The sequence below is a fragment of the Lonchura striata genome, chromosome 19 (assembly GCF_050655825.1).
Source record: "Lonchura striata isolate lonStrDom1 chromosome 19, ASM5065582v1, whole genome shotgun sequence".
NCBI lineage: Eukaryota > Metazoa > Chordata > Aves > Passeriformes > Estrildidae > Lonchura > Lonchura striata.
Window position 1 is genome coordinate 1,922,581 of NC_140721.1, and position 27,891 is coordinate 1,950,471.

General features: G+C 50.0%; 1 long non-coding RNA gene across 4 annotated transcripts; it reads left to right on the top strand.

Annotated features, from left to right (window-relative positions):
- Nucleotides 1-421: 421 nt before the first annotated feature.
- Nucleotides 422-21,546, top strand: LOC146765761 (uncharacterized). 4 transcript variants are annotated; one of them, XR_014949534.1, is made up of 4 exons: nucleotides 422-7,069; nucleotides 15,351-16,371; nucleotides 16,740-16,838; nucleotides 17,730-21,546. It is a non-coding gene; the product is annotated as an uncharacterized LOC146765761 (long non-coding RNA). The 4 variants fall into 4 exon arrangements; XR_014949536.1 differs by having other exon boundaries at nucleotides 16,111-16,371; XR_014949533.1 differs by having other exon boundaries at nucleotides 422-16,371.
- Nucleotides 21,547-27,891: the final 6,345 nt, after the last annotated feature.

Sequence of the window (27,891 nt, forward strand, 5' to 3'; positions counted from 1 at the left end):
GACACTCCACCAGTGCCATGGATGCTCCCTGCTCCTTGCTGGGGACCCAACCCAGGTGACCCCATGTCACACGGGGCAGCACCAGACCACACCAGCCCCATTCCACCTCAGCTGCACAACGCTGCCAAAATCCCCCCTCTCCTTCCCCCCTTCCTCAAACCTCCCAGCCCAGCTCTGCAAGCTTGGTGCTCCAGCCTGGCACAGGAACTCCCATGGCTCAGGGAATGCTCGCTCCTCCCGGCACGTGGGAGGTGGAAGGGACAAGCTGACACCTCTGAGGAGGTCTGAGATGAAAAATGGCAGAGCTGTGACGAATAGGTGTCGGCAGAGCCCCGGGGCTGGCACTGCGTGCCCTGTCCCCAGCCACCCGCGCTGTCCTGGCCTCACGGGAGAGCCTCGTGCCAGGGCAGCCCGCGGCTCCCGCCAGCCCTCCTCTCCCTTTCAAAGCTTATTTGGCAAGTTTTGCCAGCTTTACTTCGCCCAGCCTGCTGCTGTTCATTTTCGGTTTGTTAGAAATGTTCTGCAGCTGAATACTGAGTGAAATAAATTCAAATCCTACTCTGCAAATGACACTGCACATAAATATTCAGTAAATTAGCAGCACACTTTTATAGATTTATCAGTCATTGCTGGCACAGAATGACAGGCAATGTTGTAGCTGAAATATTAATGCTGACAAATTAATGATTTCTGAGTAAATGATGTCATTTTTGCACCGTTTCATTAAAATTTACTCACTTTCAATATCAGCTTCATTTCTACGCCAAAAAAAAAAAATTAAAATCATTTTCATTCTCTTTCTCTCTCTCCCTTTTCTCTTTCCCTCTAGGAGCCTTTTTTGAACCCAAAGGGCATAAATTTCCTACTGAGAGGAAGAAGAGGGGCTGAAGTTTGCAGAGAGGTCAGGCAGTGGAGCCCTGTCCCCCTGGCAGGAGCCAGGTCCTCTCTCCACACCACGCCTGAGCTGGGTGCTCCCTGCTCGGAGCTTGGATTGGACCCTGTGGAACAACCCTTGCCTCTGCCAGCTCCCCTCGTCCTGGAGCTTTCAGATCCCCCCACCCTGGGCTGGGCTGCAGAGCTGAAGAAGGGGAGCTTGGGTGTCCTCCCACCCCAAGAGGTCAATGCATGGACCAGTGCTCCAGGAATTCCACTCCAGTTCTTCCATGCATTCCCCAAAGCAAGGGGAGAGCACCTTTGGGGTTCACAGAAGTTCTGAGAAGAGAAAGCTGGGTTTGCCCACAGGGAATCTCCTCCCCAGAGCCTTTGCCACCAGCTGCCATCTTTAATATGCCACGTTGGATATTTTTGGCAAATTACCCCGTCAAAATCTTTCCTGCCCTGTCTGTCATCCCAGGCAGGCAGGTGACATCTCTGACAGGAGACTGACAGAGACAGTTGTAGTGGGGGAAAAAAAAGAGTGGTGGGGGGGCAGGAAAGGAAAAGAAAAAAGGGAAAAAAGGCAGAGAGAAAGAGCCCAGAGAAGGTTTTACCCAGGGTTCCCTGGGCTGAGCTATATCAGTCAATCTCCGGGCTAATTCGTGTCAGTACTTGTTTCCTATCTCCTTGAGTCTCCAGCGGAAGGTTGATAAAATTGAAGTGGAAATGAAGTTGGATGCACAGGAGGATACATACAACAATAGCCTGGTGAAATGGGTTTGTATCCCTGATACACTCTTTGGAGCATCAGGATTCCTGGTGACCTTGACAGTGTCCTTGGGAGAATCGAATAAAATAAAAGGCAGAATTTCCGTCTGCCAGGAGAAATTTAAGCAAAGCACCACATTTACCACATGGACTCTGTGGCTGCTGGCACTGAGTGCCTGGCTTATTTATCCAGTGGGAATTTGTGTTTGCACAAGCACTTCCCCTGCTCTCTGTGTGAAATGCAGACAGAGCCTGCTCAGAGCTGCCTCCAGCGCTGCTTCTTGCAAGAAAGTCTCTGTTGCCTCAGCCAGCTGCTGGTGAGCAGGAGGAAACCCGTCCCAGTTTGAATAAAATGTTCCTGGGAGCGTGTGTGCAGCGAGTTCCTCTCCAGGTGTCAATACTGTGTGAGCACAACCTCAGAGAGAAACTCCACCGAGGCACTCCTGGTGAAACACGACACAGATCTCTGCTTGCCAGCCCCCTGAAAATCAAAACACTGGGAGTAACTGTGCTGAAGGACATGGCAGAAGGGGAGAGAGCCCATGAAAGCGTCCAGAAAGTGGGAAAATGGGGATGATGCTGATATTTTATCCACCCTAATTTACTGCCACGCCTCTTCCCCTCTCTGCAGTAATGCTGGAAGTGCCCCACTGTTGATGGATGCCCCGAGTGGCCGGGTTTCTGGAAAGCCAAGGATCAGACGAGCAGCTCTGCTTGGACCCTTCCCCTCTGGCTTCCCCAGGGATTTCTGCAGCAGTCGTGCTGCCCTGCCTGAATGATGGATCAGAGGCTTCCCATAAAGCTCAGAGCAGCCCATGTTTTTCATGAGGCTGGAGAAAGGAGGATTTTAGGTGTCTATTTGCATTGCAGATAAACCCAAAGAGGCAGCAAGTTTAGGTGCTTTTCCTGCTGACACAGACCCTGCAGACTTCTCAGTACAACAGGAGGAGATTCTGGACGTGTGAGGCACAGCACTGGCAGATTTAGGGACATACAACCAGGGAGGCTTCCCCTCTGGGATTGAGTCCACACAGCATCCTATTTAATCTTGACTGAAATGTTTGTTAATTCTAATTTGGTGGCACATGGGTAGAACTGATGCATCCCCTCAATTCTATCCCTACATCCAAGGAAATACTGTTGGGATGCAGCAGCTTGCTCAGTAATCTCCTGGTTTTTGCCAAGACCTTCATGGAAGACACGTTTGAAACAGCACGTTTATGAGCCTGTGCCCAAGAAGAGGCTGATCCCAGAAGATGTGCACAAAATTGGACAAAACTGAGCAACGACATCAAAACAAAGGGATCCTGGGAATGCTCAGAGCACTGTCAGCAACAGCAGCTTCTTGTGGTTTCCTGGGCCTGGCCCTCAGTCCCGGAGGGGAGGTGGAGTTAAGACCCCACATTTACAGGAAATCAACCCAAACTTACAACATCCCCTGGGCAGCACCCCTGGGCCACCAGCACCCACCAGCACCTGGCTCCAGGGTTTGGCAAATAAAGCCCAGCTGGCTTTTTCCACTCTGCTGCCTGTGAGAAACTGATGACAACCTGTTTGACCGCTGACCTCTGAACTTGACCCCCTGCTAATACCTTCAGCTGCTGATTGTCATGGGTGGCTGGCAGAGCCCTTTGTCTTTTGCTGTTTTGGAGTCCAGACAGATAAATGATTTCTATTTGTCCTTTGGTGCAACGGAAGAGCTGATCGATATTATCCACGAATGATGTCAAGGATTTGTCGCCACAGCTTATGAATGACAAAACACTACCCAAAAAAACACCTTTTGGGGCAAAAGATTGAAAGCTGGAAAGGTTTATTGATTTTTGCTTTCTTAAATAGCAGCTCAAGCCACAAAAGAGAAAACGAAAAGCTTTGTGTGCTAAAATGCAGCAAAAAGCTTCCTCGAGAACAACGATTAGATCAGCTCTTGCATTTAAGTACTGTATGCCTTGCCACAGTCAACTGCTCAATTTTGTCTGCTAAGCCCACTGCAATTTCCCCCTGTTTTTCCTTATTTCAAAAGCACTTCTGCAGTGAAATACTCCAGAATAAAAGGCAGCTCTGCTTTCAGTCACTGGTCAGTGAGGAGAAGGCTCCACATCTCCCATGTGGGCAGGGAGAGCTTGGGAGAGCAAGGAAAAGCTTTTGGGTCCAAGGGTTGGGAAGGTGGGCTTGGGCCCCAGCACATCACTGTGTCACCTTGGCATGAGGGAAGCTCCTTCCTTCCTCACAGGATCATGGAATGGTTTGTGTTGGAAAGACCACAAAGATAATCTCATTCCCAGTTCCTGCCATGGGCAAGGACACCTCCCACCCCTTCCTCCCTAAACCCACCAGGAGTAAAGAGAAGCTGGCATAGAACAGTCCCTAAGAAAACACTGATCTAAGAAAGAATTGATGAAATGAGCCCCTCAAACCTCTACCATGGTCCTAGTTTTGTGCCTCCTCTGGAAAAAGCAGCATTTAGTTTCTCCTGGAGTCTGGAAGAACTTGCAACTTGCAGCTTCCAAACTCAGTGCCAGCCCTAGACAAAACTAGAGAGTTTCTCCCAGCTCCCACCCAGTGCCAGCCCTGCCTGAAGCTCAATGAACCTTGCCCAGCCCTGAGGTGGTGACAAATATCTGCTGAGGTCACAGGGTTTGGTGCTGGGGGCTCCAGGGAGGGATTATCTTGGTTTGAAAGGCTGGAGCTCCCTGAGGGGAGGGAGAATTCTCCTCCCAGCACAGCTGATCTGCACCAGTAAAAGAACTCAGCAGATATTTTGGCCTAGGAACTTTGACTACCAAAATCAGACAACCCTTGGAAGCACTTCTGCTGTGAGGACACGGAGAAAAGTTCAGGGACTAAAAAGGGACCTGACCTGCAGCTCTGAGGAAGTTTGCTGAGCCTGTTCTGGTGGAACTGGCAGCTGCATGACCCATGTTCCTCCAAAATGCCCACAGGAGAACCCCAGGGTCCAGGAGAGTTCATCTCCTGGTTTACAGGCCTGTCATGGCATTAGAAATGATTCAAACCACTGAATGCTCTCCGGCCACATAATTCCTCTTCCCCACTTTGAGCTTTTATTTTGATCTGCCAAGTGTGTCCCATCACCGGTGCCAAAGGAAGTTCCCGAGACAATGTGCTCTGTGTTGTGCTCATGGCACTCACCTCCTCAATTTTACTCCTTGGGTCACTTGACAGCTCGTTTCCCTAAATTTACAGGGCTCACATTTCATGGATGTATTATTCATGACGAAAGAATCCAAATTCCCGCACAATATCCTGGATGGGAGCATAAACTGATTTAAGCACATGGTGAACAGGCTGGGTGGCTCCAGCTCTGGGCTCTTCATCAGATGCTCATTAAAAGGCAGAGCCTGGCTTCGATTTTAGAATTTAATAAAAAAAATGCCTTTAATCTGAATGCAGCCCCCCCCAAGAAAGGATTTGAGGATTTCTGCTCATCCCTGTAAAACTTGGCATTGCCCCTCCCGCTAGCGGTATTTTACACCCCGCTCGCGACAGCCGAGGCGCTTTGAAGGAAGTGTTTTCTAAGTAATAAAACGCCTCCAAGAGCGGGGATTAGACATAATCCAATTCCTTTATCAAATAAAGATGCCATCGTGGCCTTTGGAGCACAAAGGAAGAAGTTCCCTGGCTGTTCCCATCTCACCATTCTATCACATAATAGCCCTGCCGCAGGCTGGGCCGGCGCCGCCACACAATGAGAGATGGAAAGGGCTCGGCCTCCCCGCCACCTGCTCAGGCTGCTGCATCATCTGGGACACAGGGATTAATCCCTACATTTCCCTTTTCCATCTGCCTCCCATCAAAGGTAACCCCTGTCAATCTGGGGACACGGCCCACGTGGAAGAGCAGGAGCACCCCGCTCTGCTGCGGGCGCCGCTGGGACGAGCGCAGGGCTTTCTTTGGGGGTCTGCTCGTTTCATTCCATTTTACACATGGATAAAATGTTTTGTGGAAGTTCCACCGTGGGGTGTTGTAATTAAAAGTGGTGAACTCCATGCAGGCTGCTGTAGAACTGCCTTGGTCTGTAATGTGAGTGCTGGCAGTGGTGCTTTGCTCTGCAGTCAGAGCTGGGTTTTGGATGTGCTTTCCAAACAAGGTACAGCTTGGAGAAGTGCTCCCAGTCGGGAAATGCATCTGGTTAAATGACAAGATCACTCCTTCTCCCCCCCAGCAAAAAAATGGGAATGGAAAAGAAAAAGGACCAGCAAAAACCACTCCACCTCAAACTCTGGAAATCCTCCAACTTTCTGTTGGTGCCCATGAGCTGTGATGTTCTTCCAACAGATCTGCTTTTCCCTTCACTCCACCAATCCTGCAGTTTGCAGGGAGAACAGTCCTGGCTGCTTTCAGTGCTTGAGGAATGACTCTGAAAGGCCATTTTGCCATCTGGCCAGCAAATATACCTGCTTCTTCCCTCCCTCTCCAGGAAGAAAAATCACAGGAATGAGCAGAAATCATGAACAACCAGAATAGATGTTGCATCCATTGACTCCAAAATGAGATTTGTCATGGAATAGAGCCCTGGCATTCCAGCTGTAGGGTCAGAGGAGATATTTCTCTACAAAACTGGCTATTCCCTATGTACAGGAGTAATGAACTATCCCACGGGTGGTGGTTTTGCAAGCTCAACCTCACCAGCAGCAAGGAGGAGTCGGGTGCCGGCCCACATGTGGGTGAGGTCGGAAGAATTGCCACATTTCTGGAAAAGGAGCTGGCAAGAAGAGACACATTTCTGCCCCCACTTCCCCATGAACTTGCTGCAAGTCCCTGTAACAGATTGACTCCAAGTGTAGCTCTACAGCCAGAAAATCTTAGATCTTAATTTTATAATATCAGCCTCCATTCTATTTGACATTGATTTTTCCACTAAGTCTCGGCGCAAATCCATGAATCAGCCCATGCACGATAGGAGAATGAGAAATAAAACTTAAATACTTTCATGATTCTTTTCTCTGGAGCTGGCAGCAAAACCTCAGTATGTCACCAAAAATCAGCGGAGGAAACGCATTCCCTTGTATTTTGCTCCACCCTTTGGCAGTGAGCTTTACATAAAGAAGGCGTGCAAGGGACTTGTATTCCAGAGGAGGGCTGGTGGGAATCGAGGAGCTCTGCTGAGCACCAAGCCTGTCCTTTCTGCACATTGACCTATTTCCCTGTCATTTTATCTGCGCGAGTCGCAGCTCCGGGACGCCAGCCCGACGTGAATTAGTGCGAGGCCATTCACCACCTGTTTGATCTGTCAAGTTATGTGGGAAAGCGTATCAATTAACAGCCGTGATTAGCTCATCAGCCTGCCCATCTGACAAAACAGTCACCCCCTGTCCAGCCTAATCCCCCCGGAACGCCGCGCCAGGGCCGGCTGCGGGGCGGCGATGCCCGCTGCAGCGCAGGAGCTTCACCCTGCAGCCAGCAGGTATTTGGGGATTTGGGGATTTGGGTTCAGTTCCCAGGAGCCTCCTGGCTTCCCTCAGAGCTTAAAAAGCTGGGATAGCGGCCAGGAAAAAGGACCTTCCGTGACCTGCTCTTAACCCCTGAGGAAAGTTACACAAACTCTTTCACGCTTGGCTGGGATCGCTGTGTAGGAGTTGGCCAAAACAATACTTTCCCTTGTGTTTGCCTACCTTATTAAATATCAATTAATATTTATGGAAGTTTATAAACAGTGCAGCTTTGGTTTCAAGGGTGCTTAGAAATCCGATCTCCTCCTCCTCCTCTCCCCCCAGCAGCATTTCTCCTGCTCACTGCTGCATGGTGAGAGCCCCGCTCCTTTCCGGGGGCTCCTGGGTTTGGGGAGCTCCTGGGGCTCCCACCCCACTCTTCTCCCATCCCTCACTGCCTGTAACCCTTTGGGGCACCCCTGGATCCCCCATCCTGCTCATCCCTGCCAAAAATACAATGCCAAGAAAGCCACGGCAGCACAGACGGGATCAGGCCTGACGGATTTATACCAAGTAATCTGTATTTATTGCAAGTCCATTCTTTTTTTCCCCCCTCCTATTGACACGCTACTTTGTTTTAAATTATGTTTAATTTAAAGGATTTTTCTGTACCCTTATTTCCTAGGAAGAGCCTTTCTAAAAGGCTCCTGCTGATTAATTGTTGCTGGGCTCCTGCCAAGAGTTGGAAGTTTTACATGTAAAGAGAAAATACGTCTCTCTCCACTCGCCCAGGCCTTTTCTATTCGGTACTTCAGACTATTTTACAAACATATGGCCTGTCATTCAAGGCAGAGAGCACCATCCTGCTGTCAATATTTCCCTCCCCATCACCAAGATGAACATCCGAGGCTCCAGCAGCAGAGGCTGGGGTCTGGCCTCTCACCCCAGCCCCGTTCTGCTCTTTGCCATGCAGCAAACACGTCCCTGCACCAGCCTGAGAAATTGCTCCTGCTCCTGCTTTCACTCCTCTGCTTATTTTTGCCAGATAAATCAACATAGCACAGATGTTCATTGCCCCATTTTTCACAGTCCCTTTTAAATTTACTCTTTATTATTTGTAGCAACTTGGAATACTTGAAGTTTAATAATATTAGAAAACAAGGATTTTTTTTTTTTTTGCCTGCCCTTGGCTTGCCCTTCACGTCAAGCCGAGCGCTGCGGTTGCTACAGTGGGGTGTGACACTGCCATGGCAGAAGCTATAAAATATTATAGAGTTCGTTTTCCTTTTATTTTCCAAACACAGATCACAGCCAAGGCTGCCAGAGCTTTGCAGTTGTTGGCTGCTCAAGCTGAGCTGCTCTCCCAGCTGGGGGGCAGAGAGGACAGGGGTGAGCCGGGCCCACAGCAGCACCTCGGACAAAACATCTGTGCCTGAGCATCTTTTTGTGTGACACAGTTCATAAAATCACACAACGGGTGGGGTTGGAGAGATCTTAAATCTCATCTTGTTCCAACCCCCTGCCATGGGGGGACACCTCCCGCTGTCCCAGGCTGCTCCAAGCCCTGTCCAGCCTGCCCTTGGATGCTTCCAGGGATGGGGCAGCCACAGCTTCTCTGTGCCAGGGCCTCAGCACCCTCACAGGGAAGGATTTCTTCCCAATCTCTGATCTAGCCCTGTCCCCTGGCAGATAAAGCAGCAGCTCCCACATCTCAGGTGAGACCCAACAAAAAGCATGGCCCCAAAGCCCTCTCCTCCCTGAGCACCCCTGCCTGGATCAGGCACCTGTGGAGAGCTGCAAGGGCTGCTGGCAGCTCTCCCACCTCTCTGGGCCGTGCGTGAGAGGTGCCAGGGCAGAGGAGCTGGAGGAAATCAGCCCCAGCAGCTCATCAGCACAGGGAGGGCTGTTGGACAGGAGGGTGTCACACAAATACATCACACAAACCTGGGCGCTCGGCCTGCCAGACCCTGCACCCTGAGAGCTTAAAAAGAAAGGGATTTAGGGCTGGATTCCTTTCTGGGCTTCCAAAAGTAAACTTCTGCAAGCCTGATTTAAAAAGCAACATTCGTTAGAGGGGTCCAAGTTCAGGCAAAGCTGCTCCACACGTGGTGGATAGTAAGGAATAGCCAGGAAAAAACTAAACAAACCAATCCCTGCTGGCTAATTAACCCCTCCATCTCATGAACTGCTGTTATTTTTCACTCTTCCCCTCCACATTCACCTCCCAAAACTATCACCATTTAACTCAGAAAAGTAGCTGCAATGTTTTAAAAGCCCCGATCAATAGCAACCCCCTCCATCTTTCTCTTTTTTAACCTCCAAAATTATTTTAGGCAAGGCTGGGCCCATTTTATCCTTATTTATTTATTACTTAATCGGTAGAGAACCCTTGAGGCAAAAGAACCTCGTTTGCAAGAAAGATCAGGTGCCAGGAGCGGCGGAGGCAGCGCCACAAATCAGCATGCAGAGCAGCCCGTGCCCCGCCAGCATCGCACATGTGGTGTTTGCTGACATTACTTAACACACTTGAACACGGCCTTTCTAAACACAACGCTTGTTTAGAAGAGCCACAATATGGAAGGGCAGGACGTTGTTTCCAAACCAGGATAAAAATTGGAAAAGGCGTTTGCCGGGGGAAGGCGCGTCCACCCCGAGCGATGCCGCGCAATCAATTTTTGCCTCGTTAACACACCCCATGAAAGATGCCCTGTCTGTCCCTAAAGTGTTGTTCCTGCGTGTCTCCCTTAAATCTCCACATTTGTTACTGTTAATTGTTATTTATACAACTTTGTTTGCTCTGGAAGTGGTACAAAGTGCTGAATTATGTGGAGAGGACTTCTTGACACATTAAAAAGGACTCCTCAGACCACACAATAATAGAATCATGGAGTGGTTTGGGTTGGAAGGGACATTAAAAGCACCTCCAGTTCCACCCTCTGCCATGGGCAGGGACTCCTTCCACTATCCCAGCTTGCTCCAGCCCCTGGCAGAGCTGTCCAAAGGCACCTGGAGCTCTGGCAGCCTCAGGGCCATGCCCATCCCTGGGGAGTTTGGGCAGTGCCAGCACCCTCAGGGGGAAGAACCTTTCCCAAAATCCAGCCTGACCTCCCTGACACAGCTCCAGCCCTTCCCTGGCTCCTGTCCCCGTTGTTCATTGTTAGAGGTTTGCTGAGCTCCGTTTCTCTAATTGCAATGATTAAAGGATGCTCTCAGTCCTGTCCCCTGTCCCTGTGCAGGCACACAGGTAGCAGAGCCATCAGATAAGTGGCATTAAGATGTCACTTCAACAACAGCGTGTTCTGAATGGGCAAAACAGCAAGGATTTGGATGGAAGGTCTTGGCTGAGGGATCAGCATGAACCCCATGCCATGGGCTGGGGCAGGAGGAGGACATGGACACCATGCCATGGACAGCTGGCAGGAGAGGGAAGGCAGGAACCAGCTCAGGGACGGGTACCACGTTGCCACAGATCATTCCCATCTCCTGCCACAGGAGCTGCAGGGGTGTGAGGCAGCCAGCCTCGACAAGGAGCACCATTAGAGAGGGGGATTTAAGTGTCAGCAAACTTAAGGCTGGACGGCTGAGGGTACATTTCTTTAATGAATAGTTTTGTTGTCCAGGGATATTTACAGCCTCTGTTGGCAGCACTGCAATAACCCCACAGTGCAGTGCTGCTTATGGAATAAAATGACTCGCCTTAACCAAGCATACTGTAAATTTTCCAGAGCCAGTGTCCTACTGGAAGCAGGGCCTGGCTGTGTGCTCATGTTTGATTTAAGGTAACGTGCCCCTGATGCTCTCTGATCCTTGGCTTTACAGGAGATCTCTCTGTGCAGAATTTTGCCATGGGGTGCTGGCACAGGACAGGACACGTCGTGCCCAGGGTCACCCTGGCTCAGATCAGTGTCCCCAAAGGCTGGCAGACAGCAGAGACCTGATCTGGCAGAGATTTATGCACAGGGTTGAACCTTAGCCACCGAGGGGGATCCTTCTGCTCTCAGCCAAACCCACGAGCTCACACACGAGTCCACAGGAGTGAGGGCTTCAGTCAGGTTTGTGTTTTCCATGAGTGAACCAAAGTCAGGCATTTCCTTTGCGTGTGGATTTTTGTCATGCCCAGGTCTGCCAGTTTTGCCTGAACCGTCTGCTCCCAGATTTCAGCCATTACCCCAGGAGCCTCCTGCAAAACCTGAGTGATCTTTATAGACTGACAGGAGCCACAGCTCAAGTTGGCAACAACGATTTAAGAACTTTCTATATTTTTTCTGTGCACCTGCATTGTTTCACATGGATACACACATGGAATAAGAGGAGATATGCAGAATATGAGAAATCCTCAGGAGAAAAAGTGAGGCAGGATGAGAAAATGATCACAGCTATAGGAATACTCTGAGGTTTGCAAAACAGCAGAGGAGGAGGGACGCTGAAAGCTGGCTGCTGGGCACAGGACTTTCCATGACCTCAGCTCTGCTCCTTGTGTCCTCAAAGAGGAAAATGGAGCAAAACACAGTTAATGATTAATTGCACAACCCAGAGCTCTCCCACAAAACTCCTTCTGACCATGGCAGATATTTCTCCTACTTCATAAAAGCTCAGCCCCAAATCCCAGCCCGGATGGATCCCTCTGGAGGCCACGGTGACCTGGAGCCACCGGGGCTGAGCCCGCTCTTAACCCCAGAGCACGGGGACTCTGCAGGAGTGACCTGCCATTGATTTACAGCAGAGTGAGGGGACAGTGGATTAGCAGAGTGTGTGTGGCTGCATCAGCTCCCAAGGTGGAAAGCAAGCTCAGCCCGGGCTGGATCCGTGTGTGGGAAAATTCAGCTCATCTGCAGTTTTCGCTCCTGGAGTTGTGGGGTTTTTTACAGCATCATCAATCAGTCAACAGTCCCCAGAAAGTCAAACATCCCAGACTTCCACAGAGCAGCACGGCTTCTCCTCCCACTCAGCCCTCTAGTTTGTGTTACTTCCAAGGGGAGATGTTTCCAGAGAGGCTGGAGGAAGAAGGGAGCAAGCAGTGAACTTGAGCTGAGGGAGGTGGGAAGGAGGAAAAGTGGGAGAATGCAGCTCTCCTTCATGGTCAGTGAGCAAAACACCGCAGAAAGAAAAACCATGACACCAGGGAACACCACTGACAACCCCCAGTAAAGATAACATTTACCCTAGGGGTCTCTAAAGAGACTTTTGAAGAACACCCTATTTTGGGGTGTTGGGAAAGGATCATGTTTCACAAATCCCCAAATCCTGCAGTACCCTTTAACCCTTTGGGATGCCCTCCTGCCCAGCACACAGCTCTTGCCACACAAACTGGGTGCTTTGTGCTTTGCTGTTCCTATCCTCAGGACCTGGCCAGGGGCTGTGCGGGCTCAGGGTGTTTAACTTTGCCTTTCACGTGGCACTGCCTCCTCCCTGCTCCTTCCACCCAGGGCAGGAAAGCCAAGGCCAAGCCCAAACCTGGCGCAGCTGGCAGCGAGGGCATTCCCCTGCAGCACATGTGCACACAGGCAGGGCGCAGCTCCATCCCACGGAGCTGCAATGTCTCTATCTGGAGTGACACAGGCACAAAAGGGATGTCCCCCCCTCCACCCGTCCCCATCTATTGAGTGATACAGATGGGCAGTTCGGGAGGACTGTGTGCACATATGCAGAGATGCTCTCATGTCCTTTGACCCCTCATCCCTCCATCATGGTCGATCTATAACATTTACAATCCAAAAAACAAAAGAGAAGGGAGAGTAGGGCCAGAATTCATCTTCCAGGCTGACACCTAGCGTTAATTAACGACTTAAAAATCAATGACATAAGGGACAGGCAGCAAATGACACCTCCATGCAGAGCCTGTCTGCTTTCAGGAGCGAGGAAAAAAATATCCTGGAGGACAGCTTTGATGCACACACTGTACAGGGGGAGCAGGAGGAGCGAGGCTGCACCCCCGGCCCATTGATTTCTGCCACTTCAAACACCCCAACTTCCCCCACTTTGTTTCCTATTCCCCAGCCACCACAGTGCCATGTTGGGCTGTCCCCAGGGATGGTGGTCCCCAAGGTGTGGGAAACCTGATGTGTTTGAAGAGGAGCACACAGCAAAAGCACTGCAAGGTCCAAACGGGAGACGGGCTCTAAAAAGTTCTCAGGGATCAAGAAAAATCACCTGTGTGAGTGGCCAAAGTGTCACCCACAGGGCAAAGGCAGCTGAGGTGACTCTGGTGCCAGCAGGTGCCACTCTCCTCGTGGCTGTGCTTGGGCAGTGGAGCATCCCTGTGCCACTGGCAGCCAGCCCTGGGAACAGTCTGGGAGGTCACTGCTGCCTCCAGAGAGATGGAATGGAGGGATGGAGGGATGGAGGGATGGATGGATGGAGGGATGGATGGATGGATGGATGGATGGATGGATGGATGGATGGAGGGATGGATGGATGGATGGATGATGGATGGATGGATGGATGGATGGATGGATGGATGGATGGATGGATGGAATGGACATGGATGGATGGATGGATGGATGGATGGATGGATGATGGATGGATGGATGGATGGATGGATGGATGGATGGATAGATGGATGGATGGATGGAATGGACATGGATGGATGGATGGATGATGGATGGATGGATGGATGATGGATGGATGGATGGATGGATGGATGGATGGAATGGACATGGATGGATGGATGGATGGATGATGGATGGATGGATGGATGGATGGATGGATGGATGGATGGATGGAATGGACATGGATGGATGGATGGATGGATGGATGGATGGATGGATGGATGGATGGAATGGCCATGGATGGAAGGTGGGGATGTATGAAAGATTGGGATCATGGGTCAGACTTGCAGCTCCCACACAGCAATCCATGATATTCACCATTTTGCAAACGAATGGAATTAAATCAACCCAAATCAATCCTCAGAGCAAAGGATGGAGGTGTAAGTCCAGCTGCTGCCCATCCCCATCCCTCAGCACTTCTGCTGCTGGAACAGCCCCACTGCCATGAAACTTGTGTGCAGGAGCCGTGTGGAGGGATGGTCCTGGGGAGCAGATGGCATGGGTTTTGTTTTTTTTTTTTCCTCTTGAAGAGCAAACCTTTCTGGAATACTAAATCTTACAGGAGCTGTAAATGTCAAATTTAAATTCATACTTTGTACCACCTTTGATTTCAAAGAGGATTACACCTATTCGCTGAAAGCAAAGCAACACCAAAGCTACATGAAATGGAATTACGACTACTTAGGCCTTTTTCTATTGCCTCTTTATATTGTTAACTCCTTCCAATTCATTAAGTCTAATCCTTATTAGGCTAAGTAACACACATATGAATAGACAGGACTGGACACAGGAGCATATGTGCCTTTTGTATCACTTCCCGGTTAATCCGCAGCCCGGGGAGGGCCGGAGCAGGGGAGAAGCGGCCGCGGCTCTGCGGGGCCGCCTCCTCCGCCGGGAAACCTGGCCAGGAGCGGGATTCACGATTGGGGATGGACGGATGGACAGACAGGGGGGGATTCAGGGGGGGATTCACACGGTGGGGATGGACGGACGGATGGACAGAGGGGAATTCACAATTGGGGATGGACGGATGGACGGACAGAGGGGAATCCACAATTGGGGATGGACGGATGGATGGACAGAGAGGATTTCACAATTGGGGATGGATGGACGGATGGACAGAGGGGAATTCACAACGTGGGATGGACGATGGACAGACAGAGGGGAATTCAGAAGGTGGGGATGGACGGACAGATGGACAGAGGGGAATTCACAAGGTACAGCAGCAGCGGCTCCCCTCACCTGCTCTCTGCAGGAAAAAAAGGGGGAAATTCTCCTTTCCCAGGCAAGATTTAAACCAAGAACGACCTGCGTGGTTCCACAGCGGTGAGTGAGATGGGAATCAAAGTATATAAAATAGGTATTTATACAGCACCGGCCTTGCTCATAGTGTTTTAAAAACAATAAAGCAGCAGCTTATATAGTCTCTTGCATATTGGGGACATGAAATAAAGCCAAGACAGGAGCTGGAATATCTAATTCCCTGGCTACACGGAAGAGAGAGTGATTCAGGTTTACAGGGTGCCATTCAGTTTTATGACAATATCTCCTAATACAGCAGGTTTATCAATTGAGCAAAAAGGCACAACGGGGTGTGTTATTATTGGAGCCTAATCTCATGCCTCGGGTGTGTTGTGCAAGGCACGGGGGCAAAAGGCCACACCACTGTGTGATTATCCAACAGCAATGCTCACTCAGGACACCGTGTCTGGATTATAAAGTGGATTGGCTTAGGTTTTAAAATGAAATGTTAACATTTGTTGCTTAGGTTTCAGCCGAGGATGGATCTCCCTGCTGTGGGTGTGAAGAATGGAGAGCACAGGCAGAGGAAAAGTGAATATCCTGCTTGGTGTCACCAGGCTCCCCTTGGCTGCCAGCCTGCCCATGGCCTTGGGCTGCCTCCAACACCTTGGGGAAGAAAGGATCCCCCTGGGCCATAAGAAGGACCCAGGAATGATGGACATAAGCCAAGAGCACGGGTTAGCCCCCATAGAAATCCTCACTGAGCAGGTCCCAGTAAATCTGAATTCCTGGATAAAGAATGGCCCTGAGTTTCCCTTCTGCATCCCTGCCTGGGGAGCAGCCCTGCCCAGGCCTCACCTTCCAGCCCTAAAATGGACCTCACCTCACTTCCCACAGATGTTCCCAAGGTCTGAGAAGCCTCCTGAGATCCCAGGCATGTCCACCATGTATTGAATGGCCCCTGTGCAAGAGCCACGGAGTAAAAGACTTCTTGTTGCCCAAATGGAGTAAATTGCTCCTAAAAACAGGTCCCCTCTAGGCCAGTGGGATATAGGGGCACATGCTGCATCCCCGGAGGGAGAACAGGACCCTACAGGTTTTAATTAGCACTCTTCTAGCAGCAAAGTTCCTGTCTATTGTCACTTAATTACTGTGTATCTACCCCAACAGACATTAAGCCTTCCCTATGACCTCTCGCTCTCTACACCCTTGTCATTCTCTCTCTCAGAGCTCCGTGTGACACTGGGGAAACACGGAGCAACTTCTTAATTAATTGGGCTAATTAGTCTCCTAGATGGCTGGACAGCTGGACCCTATCTCCGCCCGATCTGCTCGTGGAGGGAACAATCAAATCGCGGTTTGTTTCTCCGGACCTGCCACAGTCCCGGCGCCGGTTCCTATTAACCGCCTCCCCCGGGAGCGCTGGAAGGATGAAGATGTTTCCTTTGCCTAATCAAGTCCACAGTGAGAGCAGTCTGCAGCCAGAGCAGCACCTGGAAGCCTCGAAAGGGTCAAGGTTTCCTCTCCAGCCCGTGTCCCTTCGCAGGGTTGGTAACGGGGCTCCGGCTTGGAGCCCTCCTTGGGTCCCAGCCTCACCCCGGAGCTCCTCACACCTTCCAGAACTACCTTCAGGCCTTTAAACCTCAGAATCCAGCCTGATTTTGCAAAAAGGACCATATTCGATGCTCCTGGAGGGGTATTTTTCCCTTCCATGCCCACACACACATCAGCACTGGGGCCTGTCACTGGGGCTCCCTCCCACCAAAGCACTCGCTCCTTTCCTTGCCCAATAAATGCAGCATTTTCCATTCAACCAAGGTTTGGACCATGCCACAGCCACAAGGGTTAACCTGCATAGCTGGGTTTTTGGTAATTCCCAGGCTTTTACTGTTTCACTGCTTTTTTTTGCCTTTAGATTATCTCAGAAGTCCCTTTGATTCACAATGGGAATGTGAGGAGTAATTGTTCCAGACATTCTGCCTTAGATCCTCATGCTACAAACTAGGGAGGAAAGGTAAGAATATTTTCTGTTTCTGGGGCATTTTGCAATTCCGAGTGCTGGGATTTTATTCCTGATTTGCTGAGTGTGAACTCCACCCAGAATTAAAGACAGGGATTATATTTTTTTCTCACCCTGTCTCTATTATTTCCTTCGGAGCCACAAGCTGCTCTCCCCAAACGATGCAGCTTTAAAAAACACTGGGAACAGCAAGTATCCATCTGGAGATTTACAAAAAAACCCAAAACAAACCACACTCGATGCATTTGGGAAGCAAATTCCAAACAGCTGAAGGCTGCAGCAGGAGGGAAATGGGAGGCAGCCACGGTGGCTTGGCAGATGAGAGGCAAAGGACCCGTTAGCAAAGGCAGCAGTCGAGGGATGTGAAAGGAGAAGGGATGTGAAAGGAGAAGGGATGTGAAAGGAGAAGGGATTCGTTCAGAGCAGCCTCAGCTCCTCAGCAGGACCCGGCTGCTTTGGTGAGAAGAAAACAAGGAGCCAAGAAAAGCCCTGCCCCAGCTCAGACAGGCACAGCCCATCACAAATTGTCAGAGGGGGAATTGAAATAAATGATGGAGAGTATCAGGAGGGCTCTTCCCTCTCGGGCTCGATGGGAGCCCAGGAGGCTGAGCAGTGAGAGAAGCAGAGGGGCTGCAGCTCCCCGAGCTGCTCAGGAGCTGCCCAAGCTGGGTTCCATCAGCCCTGATGGAGCCAAGCTGGAACCCAAACCCCTGACTTGCTTTTGAGAACGGCTGCTGCTCCAGAACCAGCACCTGGGCTGGCAGGTTATGGATTACATTGGAATAAGTGGGAAAATGGAGCAAATCATATAAAAGGAAAAGACTGTTTTTCAAGAATTTATCCTTTCTGGGCATGCTACAGCTGACAGAGGTGACCAAATTTCAGGTGCTTTGATCCTTAGACAAGAAAATGATTAATTATTTGACTCTACAAGTGCTGCAGGACCAGCTCTGCTTTGGGAGCCACCACATTCCTCAGTCAGAGCTTTGTTCAGATCAGAACCAGCAAGTCCCTGAATTCATGCCAAAAAGAAGAACTGAAGGAGTGCAAGGCACCACTGGGGGCTGTGTTGCCCAAAATCCAGACCTCTGGACCAGCAGATCCCTGGATTTAACTGCCAGCAAGATCCACGGAGCTGATCCTGCCTGGCCTCACACTCAGGAATTTCCCAGACTCAGTTCCAGTGGCTCATTCACAATTTGTTCTTTTCCCCCAATAAATGGCATTTTGTTTTATAAAGACATTCAGCTTGTATTTATAAGACTTGTGAGTGATGGAACATCTACCATATCCCCTGGCAATTTTCTCCAATGGTTAATTACTGTGACTGTCAAAACACACACTTCAATTCTCATTTGAATTTCTCTGCCATCAGTTCCCAACCACAGAACCTTGCTGTATATTTTATTTTTTTTCCTCTTGTTCAGCTTTAGAGTCTTTTACTGTCTCTTATCCTTCCCTGAGTTGGTATTTGTAGATTATGACCACATTGTCTTTTAACCTTTCCCCACGTAAAGATTGCTTTGAACTCCTTGGCACCCGATACAAGATTATCCTAATGCACTCCTGCACTGCCGAGGGGCTGCAGGGAGGGACAGGGATTGCAGCCATGAGGGGCTGTACGGATATAAAAAAGGCAATCAAGCCCTGAAAAGTGACCTGCACAACTCCCTCACCATATCCACGCTGCCTTTTTGCACGCTGCCTAAACCAGGGGCATTCAAACACACAGAGGATGAGAAAGGAAAGACATCAAAGCATCCCCAGCAGCTTGGCTGTGGCTCAAACCAAAGGCTCAGGGATGCCCTCTCTGCTCTGCCCACACCTGAGCCCACAAACCATCCCCAGGGTGGCACAGCCTCCTTCCAGTGACTCCCAGTGCCCCCAGCTGCCATCCCCACTCTGGAGGAGGAGGAGGAGAGGCTGAAGGTGCCCCCCCAGCAGAGCCTGGTGCCTCCTGTGATCCCAGGGAGCAGCTTCCAATTCAGTGGCAAAGCACCAACTATTACCTTTTTAACTCGTGCATTTTCAATACATACAAAGAACATGTACAACAAGGTTTTGCTGTGGTCAATAATCCCTGAAATGATGTTTTCAACAAACCTCATTTCAAGTCTAGATCTGGAGTAGAGAAGTGATTGGATGAAAGGCCATTATATGACTGCTGTAATTTATTCTGCAGAGAGCTAAAACCACCAATTATCTGACATGAATGACACCACTTCTTTTTCTTACCAACACAAAGGTGCACAGTATCTATTTTCCGAGATCTAATTTAAATTTTAAAAAACCTCCTATGTTTAAATAAAAGGTGGCGGGTACAAACCAGCTCGAGTCAGAAACACGGGGCAGGAGTGAGAAATCTCAGCTGAGGCAGGAGCTGCATCCCTTGGTCCCTGGGTTCCACTCAAGATCCTGGGAAGCAGCAGTTAGGCTGCATTAATTCTGTTTACGGGCAGCAGGGCTGGGAGGAGTGTGTGGTTTATTACTTTGCAATGGGGCTCTACAGAGGGGGATTTTGTTTTCTCACAAGCTAAACAGATCCATGTTTTGGGATGCAGAATTTGGCTGGCAGACACACACCCCACACTGGCCTGACTGAGTTTCTGATCTGGTGCCTTGGAAGGTGCAGCAGCCAAACGCCTTCAGTAGGTTCTAAAGTCAACCAAAAAGCCCAGCAAACTCTCTGCAGGAAATCAGAAATGCTTGTTTAAGGGGCAGCACCCTCTGCTGTGCTCCCCATCCACGACACCTTTCTCTGGCTGAGGAAACCGGTGACCCACTTGCTGGACCAAATTAATTAAATCCCATTCACTCATTAACACCAACGAGCGAGCGAGTGCTTATTTTAGAAGCGCAATTATCTCCTGCTCTCTCCTCCAGAAGGACCCTGGCACCCAGCAAGCACTTGTGTGGTGCTCCTGAGGCTGCCCAGGGCGCTGAGGCTCAGGAGAAGCTCTGCAGCAGCAGCTGGAGCCCACGCAGTGGCCAAGGGTCCCTGGGAGGCAGCTCAGTGATGCCTCGCTGTTAATTTACTGCAGGGAAAGGCTGCTGCTGCTGCAAGCAGGGCAACACCTTTAAACTGACAAATGTGAGTGACACAAGTGACAACATCTTGCCAGGGGATGGAGAGGAGCAGCCTGGATCATAAAACACTGGCTTTAATCTTCCCCCACAACAACGGCAACAACAAAAAATTCCAAGCAAGAGCAGGAAGATAAATATAATTACAATATTCTGAAAAGCTCTGTATATATGTGCATCTATCTGGAATATTCACCTGGGGATTTGCAATGGTTCTGTGCTGGGAACCCTCAGCTCTGAGCGGGCAAATCCAACTCCTCACTTCAACCAGAGCACCGTCAGATGGTCTGAAGGGGACAAACTGGGAGGACACTGAGCTTTTCCCCTCTTGTGTTTGATTCAGTGTTGGTTTCTGGAGCTTGGTATGGGACAGGGAGTAAAGTGTGTAGGGCCCCTCTGTAGCAAATTCAGTATCTGAGCATCCTGGCAGGGTGTGCTGCACAGGAGCCTGGACATCCCTTCCCCGGCTCTCGGCACGTTCCGAGGATCCCACTGACCTGCTCACCAGCAAATAACAGAAATTAATGTCTGATCTGGCATTTGGAAACCTCTGAATGAAATGACAGGATCATAAATCCACGATGCTCCTTTGAAATGTCATTAGCATTTCCAATGCTTTAGGTCAAGCCTGAGCCCAATACCATAAACAATCCCAAGGAAAACAGGAGTGCTCCGAGGTGAGAAAACCACCCTCCCTGGGATGGGGATCTACAGTTTCCTAAACCAGTCTGAACTTATTGCAGCAGCTCCTATTTATCTTCAACGACGACTTCATAAACTCCAATCTCGTGGCTAAAATGGAGGCAAACACTTTTTACGGAGTGCCCGGGCTCGTTTGGCTCCATCCATCGTGGCGCGTTTCGGGCACGGCCCTGCGGGGATGGGGACGAGGGGCTCCGAGCTGTCGCCTCCTCCTCCTCCCGATGTTTTACAGCCACTGCTGCTGCTGGAGGTGCCTTCTGCTTTTCCTATCGCGGTGACATCTGAGTGCCGCTTTCAACGAGGCCAAATGGCCGAGTCCTAGCGGGCTTTGGACACCGGGAATTAATCAAAGTTCAACGTTTATGTCCCGCGCTCATTCATCAGCGGGAACAGCCAACAGCACTCCAAGGGAGGACACCTGGCTTCTCCTTCTGGTTTGCTTTCCCAGCCCTGCAGAACGGGGGAAGTTTGGTCACACAGAGCCACTTTGGACCGGCACAGCTGGTCCCGTTTAGCATAAACCCCTGAAATTCCCTGTCTGATCTGGGGCATGTCACCAACCTGCCTGAGAGCCGCTTGATCAGCTGGAAGGAGGGATGTGTGACACGCAGAGCTCTGTCTGTCTGTTAAATGCTGGTTATTTTAACCCTTTCCTAGGGTTAGCCACAGGCCTGGGAGCTGAGCCATCTGCCTTGGGATTTTTGGCATCCTTCTTTGCCAGGACAAACCTTGAACACTTCCATTTTACCTTTACCCTAAGCGCTTTCCAAAAAAGCCCACAGCGGGGTGATGATGCGAGAGCAGGCACAATGAGAAGGTAACCTTTTCTGGAAGCTTTCCAGTAGACAGATTTGATGGGGTTTGGGCAGGAGGTGGGCTGGGAGGTGCCTGCAGCTCTGCTTCTCCTCTCCCCGCTGCGGGCAGGAGACAAGAGCGAGGGATGCTCCTGCCACTCGCGGCTCCCTGCGCTGCTGACCTGCAGCATCTTGTCCGTGACTCCCTGGCGTTCCAGGAGCACAGCAAACACGCTGGGAGGAGGCAGGGACGCTCCTGTGCTGCCAGGGCAGAGCCCATGCCAGGCACCGCGTCCTCCACCCACGGAAAAATAGGGCAAGAGCCCTGGAAGTGATGCTGGAAGCCTCGAGAGACTGAACTCATTAAATGTGCCACGTGTGATGGAGATGGAGGGCTGGGAAAGGGCTGGGGTAGGTGCTGAAGTCGCTAAGATGTTTTAAGATTGCTAAGATGTTTTAAGATTATTAAGATGTTTTAAGGAGGGCGAGTTTGCGTGGGCAAGTGCAGGGGAGAGGGAGAGAGCGCACGAGCAGGAGAAAGAAATATTACATGAAATAAAGAAGCAATTAAAGGGGAGACACGGACCCTTCAGAATGATTGGCTCTGTCTGAGCAGGGAACCGGAGCATTTAACCTTTTGTTTGTGTTTCACCCAAACGCTGCCTCGCTCTCTGCTGGGTCACAACCAGGTCACAGCCACAGCCCCTCCCGGCCGCTGTAAATCACCGTGGCTGTGCCCGGCCGGCCTCAGCAGCCCCTTCCAGCCCTGGAAATGGTGCTGGGGTGGCACCGGGCACAAAGGGCATCGTGCTGCCAGCGGCTGCCCTTTGCCCGTGGAGAACCGGGAGCAGGGTGGGTTTTGCAGTGGCACGGGCACCTCTCCATCACAGGCCCACAGCTGAGCTTGTGGCAGCTTTAAACGGAGTTGGTCCACCCCAGCATCACTCTGGCGCTTTGGAATTTTGGTTTTAAATTCAGGTTTAATTGCACCGCAAATGGAATATTCTCACAGCTGTGCTGGGGTGTAGGAATAATCCAATATATGTGCCCTAAATCCTGTGTGTTGAGTACCCCATCCAAACTGGTGGTGCTCATTCCACAGCCTTCAAGGGGCTGTCCTGAATGGATGCAGCCAGAGGAAAGACTGGATTTTATATAATGAATAAATAAAAAGCTTTTCCTGCGAGCAAGAATTTTTCAAACAAAGTAAAGTTAATTTGATCAATCTCCCCACTTCTCAAAGAAAAAGAGAATCCAAAATAGCCAAACAGTTTTGTGAAACAGATCAGGCAGAGGGTAATTTTGTCACCTATATTTTGAAAATTGAGACTGATTTATAATGAACCTAATTCCTCCCTTCTGCCCAGGCTGCCAATAAAAATATGTAACTTTTGGAAGCCTGCTAGGAGGGAAGGAGTTATTGCCTCCTTGGCAGTCAGCTAAACAAGTGCCAAGAGGCAGAAGGGAGAAGTTCCTGCTCCATCCATCCACATGGAGCTCAGCTGATTTACCTGGGAATCAAAGGAATTGTCTCACTCCCTCTTTCCAGGCTCAAGCCCTCGATTTATTCCCCACACTGGAACCACGAGGGCTGGCACAGCAAGGCTCCCACACCCCAAAAATGCTACAAAAATACTCATTTTCTCTGCTGCCACAGCACGACCTTGGAAGCTGCACTCTGAAACACTCATATACCCCCAGGGTAAATGCGTGTCACCCTGTCCCCGGGCCACTCTGTGCTGCTTTTGGGACACCCACACATCCCAAAGTCCCTGTGCCAGCTGCCAGGGGAGCAGGGATCCAGGGAAGGGCTGGGGCTCCTGTGCCCCACTGCTCTCTGCCTCTGCACATCCCCACCGCCTGCCCCTCGCTGCTGGCACCCCCACAGCCCCAGAAAATAAAGCAAACCCAGCACAGCCTCCAGGAACACATCCCTGGGATCATTGGAAGGGACCTTAAAGCCCATCCTGTGCCACCCCTGCCATGGCAGGAACACCTGCCTCTGTCCCAGCCCTGTCCAGCCTGGCCTGGGACACTGCCAGGGCTGGGGCAGGCACAGCTGGCAGGACCCTCTGCCACCCCCAGGACTATTTCATTCCTGTTTGCTGACATCCTTCTGCTAAACCTCCTCTCTGCAGCCAGAGAGAGACCAGGCACCTCTTGGACACCAGGGAATAATGTCATGTCCAGGATCAGCCAAAGCCAAATAAAGCAGAAAGCAGAGCCAAGCACAGGGCTGTGCTCTCACACAGAGGGAGGGGGCTCTGCTGGCTCCAAACATCCAGAAAAACCATCCCAGAGTCCCACGCCAAACGTGGATCGAGTTCTGTCCACGCAGATCCCTCACTTAGGGAAAAGGGACGACCCACCCTAAACATCCCTAATGTGCATTGCTAAGTGCACGCTGCACCTCCAATCATTTGTATGACAGAGAAGGAGCCTAATCCTGAATCTGAAAAACTATGTGATGGAGGATTTACAGTATTAGAAGGCAAACAGTGGCAGGTGTAATTAGGAGAAAAATTTGTCATGCTCTTGACTCTAGGAGAGAATGAAAGGTCTGGAATAGCAATCTCCCAAGTGTTTACCCAATGTGAGCGCACACAAGATGGAAAGCACATTTCCGACCACGGACAGATTAATATTTGATGCCAGAAAGAGAAATGCACGCTGTTCATGTTTATTTAGGATATTGTGAAATACAGTGAAATTTGCAATTTTATTGGATTCAGGGGGTTCTGTGTTTTTGAAAAGTCCTAAGCTACTGTATGTTGGATAAGAAGCTCGTGTGTTGGGAGTTTAGACATGCCAGCTGCAGGGAATGAAAGGGCTTCCCCTCCCCCTGGTTTTAAAGAAGGGGGAAAAAAGAGATATAAAAAGATTAGCCGCAGGATAAACTGGGAAAACTCCACTGAGCATTCTGTGTCTCTTAATACTAATTTTAGTGGCTAGAACTGACACAAAGGAAAATTATATCTGGGTTACTTTGTCAGCCACTGCGACTCTGAGACTCTGTGGTGTTAAAGCAGCAATCTCATCTAAGGGGCTGTGGTGGGACCTGGCCTGGGGGTGCTTTGCTCTGCCCAGTGAGGGTGGATTTGAGGGACAGGGGCCGTGATCCCCTCCCTGTCCCAGGAGGGTTTCCTGCACTTCAGGCACTCCCAGAGCTTTGCTCTGTTAGGACACAGACCCCCCGTGCTGCCCCCAAAAGCAGGTGCCCCTTTGGCCAGGTCTGCCACCCCTTCCCAAGCAGCACCTCGGTGCTGAGGCTCGGCCACACAGACTCCCAGAAAGATGACAACAAATAAATCAGCAGTGCAGGGTGGAATTTTCTTTGTCATCACATGTGTACCTTGCTCTTCCACAGCCTGGGTGCCACAAACAGCCCCTGCCCACAAACCCCAACAACTCCCCTGCTCTTTGCACACCTCAGAGCCCTTCCAGGCGTGACTTTTTGCTCCAGAAGTTAAAAATTTCATCACACACACAAAAACAACAAAGAAAATGATATGGATGTGTATAAACCATGCAGAAACCCTTGTGCACATCAGGACCCTTCTGGCCCTCACTCTGAGTGGGTTTTCACCCGTCCCTTCCTCCCCTCCCAGCTCAGGGCCCGAGCAAAGCAAACCCTGCGAGCTGATTTTTGGAAACTTTGGCTGTGCTGGTCCTGGGGTACAACCCCAATTCAGCACCAGAGTGGCACAGGTTGGGCTGCAGAGGCAGAGCTGAGTTTCCAGCCCATCCTGTGCCTGGAGGCAGCTCCTGCAGCCTCCCAGCACATCCCTGTGCCACCGGAGAGTGCTGTCCCTGTGCCACTGTGCCCCGTGCTGTCCCTGTGCTGTCCCTGTGCCACTGTGCCCCGTGCTGTCCCTGTGTCTGTGTCCCCAGAGACACAGCCTGAGCTTTTCCAGAGGGCTCCTGGAAAGCCCAGCCGGGATGGGGATGACAAAAGGAAACCTGAATATTCTGGGTGAGGAAGAAGGAGGCTGTTCCTTCGTTCCCTCATTCCTCTGCCAGGCTGTGAGCCCAATAAAAGGGATATATGATGCTCCTACACATCATTGGGCAGGAGAGGAAGTGTGTGACAGCTTCCATATTCCCCACACGGGGAAGGAGGACGGGCAGAGGCTCCTCTCCCTCTCGGGGTACCCGGGAGCCTCGCAGTGATCCATGGCTCAGGGAGGGATGGCTGCAGCAGAGACATGGAATTTGTGTGGAGGGAGCACTGGAACAGCGGGAAGGGGATGGAGAGAGACAGGAATAAAGGGGAAATGCACTGAGGGAGGCAAAACCTGGAGAGGAACGAGATCCGTGCAGAAAGAGCAAGGAAAGAATAAGCAGCGAAAGTAATAAATACAGCAGGTTAATGGCAGAGGCTGGGAAGAGGCAGGAAATGGGATCAGGGCAGTGCAGAGTGAGGAGGGGAGGGCAGAGCCAGGCCTGAGTGGGGGGGAACACGAGGGAAGGGTCCCCAGCACCTCCAGCCATCCCTGCTCCCTGCCCCTAAGGGTGGGAAGGGCCCACGGGGCACAGGGGCTGTGCCACCCAGCACAGCCAATGTCCCAAACTGGGGCACGGGGGCTGTGCCACCCAGCACAGCCAATGTCCCAAACTGGGACACGGGGCCAGGCCCTCCCCAGCCCTTGGGACAACTGAAATAAGGAAAAAAACCAATTAATTAAGGCAGTGGTGCTGCGATGGGCAGCAGGCAGGGCAGAGCCAGAGGCACAACGAGGAGCATGCAGGGCGTGCCAGGATTTCTGCCCTGAGCCCTGGGCTGGGGCTAAAACACTCCCTGAACTTGAGGAATTAAAAATACCCGGACTGCCAGGAAGGATTCCAGTGTCTATGAGCCACTCACACATGCACAAGCCCCAATCCATTCCTATCAACCCCCAAAATCCCATTTTACAGAGCTGTGTGTGTGCACACACTGGAGCCTCCTCAAAGGTTTGCATGAGACAGACTTTGCCATGAACCCTCTGCAGCTAAAATTAGTATGAAAATGGTGGTGTTTCATAAAAGAAAGATATGTGGATGCCCGTAAGTGCCATTTTATTTCTCAGTGAGAGGATAAAGTGTTTTTTCCTACATAATTTTTGATGTAGAGGCTAAATTAGGCCCGAGAAGAGGGACAATACAACTTTAAACATCATTAGTATTCAGCCTACGTAAGCCAACCAACAGCAGTTATGTATTTTTGCAAGTATGCATATAATTTATTGTGGAGAACACAATTTACATGGGTAGTCGATGCCTGTTTTATAGCCTCACAAATAGATGTATGAACTCAAGCATATAATGGCTCAACCAGCAGGCGCAAATACGTTCTAAATCTTCTAAATGTGCTTCACAAAAATGTAACTGAGGAATATAAAACAGATCAATTCTTGCATGTTATATATTGGTTTTTGATTTACAAATCTAATCTGGGAAATTTCTTTAGAAATGAGTGGATTTTTTTTTACTGAACTTCTTCTTTTACAGGATTGTGCCAGTCCAATCCTTGAGGATTCCCTCCTGTACATGGCTGGTTTTAGAGGGTTTTTATTATTATTTTAATCTATGGAGAGAATACAATATATATTTGTGGCATTTGATTTCATAGCTTCCTGTGTGTCCTAGTGCTAATTTCCTAAGAAAACCCTTTTCTGTTATTTACAGTCTCATAACACACAGTGTGCTTTATCTACGCTGGCCCTAATTAGTTTCCCAAAATAAAAGGGGAAAAAAAAAAAGAATAAAATCCCAAACACATTACTGTGTGGATCCTTGCACATCCTAGAAAGTTGGCAGTTTCATTTCTAATTCAGGTGCAGGGGAAAGATAAAATCTGGGTGTCTGGAATAAAACACATTTCTAATGGGATGGAACGACAATCCCTTATTACCTCCCACCATTTTTCTCATAGTTTTGCTCCAAGTACAGCAAATCCCTGTGCTATATTTTTTCATAATGTATAGCTTGCTATTACCTCTCAAGAACAATTTTTATAGAGAGGGTGCCCTGTTCAATAGATCTGTAGTGTCTCCAAGGGGGAATTCACACAGGGTTTTATTTATGGTTACACTCAACTGTACCATGTTGCCAAGCTTCCCCCTTTGGATTTGTCAAAAAAAATATTCCTTCCTCCACCAAAGCCTCTGCATCACATGGGTATTAAGATATAAAGGAAATAATTATTTTGCCCTTTTTAAGACCCTTATAGCACTTGTCTGATATAACATCAAAAGAATAATAATAATTAGAAGAACAAAGTTGGATGTTTGAATATCAGAGAATGAATATTCCAAAACACAGGTTTTGCTTTGAAGCCCGGATTATCTGGAATCTCCAGAAAGATGATTGTTGCTGACTGATTGTGTGTTTTCTGACTCCCATATGAGGCATTTATCTGTCTCCAAAGGGTTTTGGCATCATCTTGGCTTATACCAGAGCACAAACAAATTAATTCCATCGCCCCC